We start from the raw sequence: 1,553 nt of genomic DNA, 5'->3' as shown, positions 1-1,553 counted from the left end.
AAAATGCAAAGATGGAGGGTAGAGTGTAATGGAGAATTAAAGCACTAGATAGAAATAAAACAAGTCCACGAGAGGTCTCAAACACAATACACTTACATCATTGGAACATTTAAAAATATTCCTCTTCTGTGACTAACCTAAAACACGTTTGAAAAATAAATTGCTCGAGTGGAGGAAGTAAGCGGAGATTATCCTGAACAGCTTCAGCCTCTTGAGTCCCCCGCATAAGGATGGGCACTTTGCGGGGAAGGCTGAAGCGTGCGGCGTGTAGTCTAACTCCTTTAACCACCATCACCACCCACCCTCCGCCTCAAGACCACCGGGAATTTGCGGATCAGAATCGCCTCTTAACTCAGCGGCAGGGCAAGAGCCGGAGCCTCGTCTATCTGATCGGTTCATCACTTCCGCTGGTCCCGGGGCTTCGCCGCCGCATCGCTCACAGCCAGCAGCTCGCGCGCGGACTTCTCATCACTTCAGCCCGGGGCCCGGACCCACCGGCCGATCAAATAAGATCAGTGTAGGGGGAGGGCGACGCGGCCTGGCCACAATCTCGCACTTTCTCTCCCACATTCCCTCCATCATCCATATTCTCGCTCACTCACCCCACCCCCGACCCCCCCTCCCCCTCCTCGCTCTCTCTCTCTCGCGCTCTTTCTCTCACACACTCACACACAGCTCGCACCGCGTCGCCCTCAAAATGGTCGCTTCCTCGCCGTCCGCCCCTTTTATTCCTTTCCACCCCTTTGTTGCTGAAAGATAAACCCCACGCCTCTAGTTTACGAGACCTCCCAGTAGCAGCGCCCACATCACAGCGGAGGGACAAGGTGGGACTGGTATTTTCTGATACGATATTTCAGATGTACTTTAAATGAACAAAATTGACGGAGACTGATTGAAGATTGGTATTTTAAAAATAATAAACCCCGAATTTGAGCAGATTACACAAAAAGCAAACGGTGATTAATTTATGATTATTTGGAATCTCTGGAATTCTCTGCCACAGAGGGTAGTTGAGGCCAGTTCATAGGTTATATTTAAGAGGGAGTTAGATGTGGCCCTTGTGGCTAAAAGGATCAGGGGGTATGGAGAGAAGGCAGGTACAGGATACTGAGTTGGATGATCAGCCATGATCATATTGAATGGCGGTGCAGGGCCGAACGGCCTACTCCTGCACCTATTTTCTGGTTTCTATGTTTCTATTTACAAAAAGGAAGGGGAACGTTAATGAATGAGTAGATATACATCCCGGGGAAAGAAGTTTACAATGTATATTGTGAGTCGTTGGATTGTAAACAATAACGATATTTCGACGAGGGGTATGATAATTTAAGCTCCGCGGTAAAAAAAGGGAGACTTTCATTCACCTTGGGAATCCCTGCCTGTGACCAAACAAATTGGCGGAGGAGCAACTAGGAAAGCATGCAGATAGACACAAAAAACTGGAGTAACTCACTGGGAAAGGGAAATGAGGGATATAGACGATTATGTGGAGAGATAAAGAATAATGAATAAAAGATATGCAAAAAAAGTAACGATGATAAAGGAAACGGCAT

General features: G+C 47.5%; 1 non-coding gene across 1 annotated transcript; it reads right to left on the bottom strand.

Annotated features, from left to right (window-relative positions):
• Window positions 1-329: 329 nt before the first annotated feature.
• On the bottom strand, window positions 330-649 carry LOC116988182. The gene has a single exon (XR_004415882.1).
• Window positions 650-1,553: the final 904 nt, after the last annotated feature.

This window comes from Amblyraja radiata, chromosome 26 (assembly GCF_010909765.2).
Source record: "Amblyraja radiata isolate CabotCenter1 chromosome 26, sAmbRad1.1.pri, whole genome shotgun sequence".
NCBI classification, from domain to species: Eukaryota; Metazoa; Chordata; class Chondrichthyes; order Rajiformes; family Rajidae; genus Amblyraja; species Amblyraja radiata.
The sequence above is the reverse complement of the archived record's forward strand: the minus strand, read 5'-3'. Positions and strand labels throughout refer to the sequence as shown.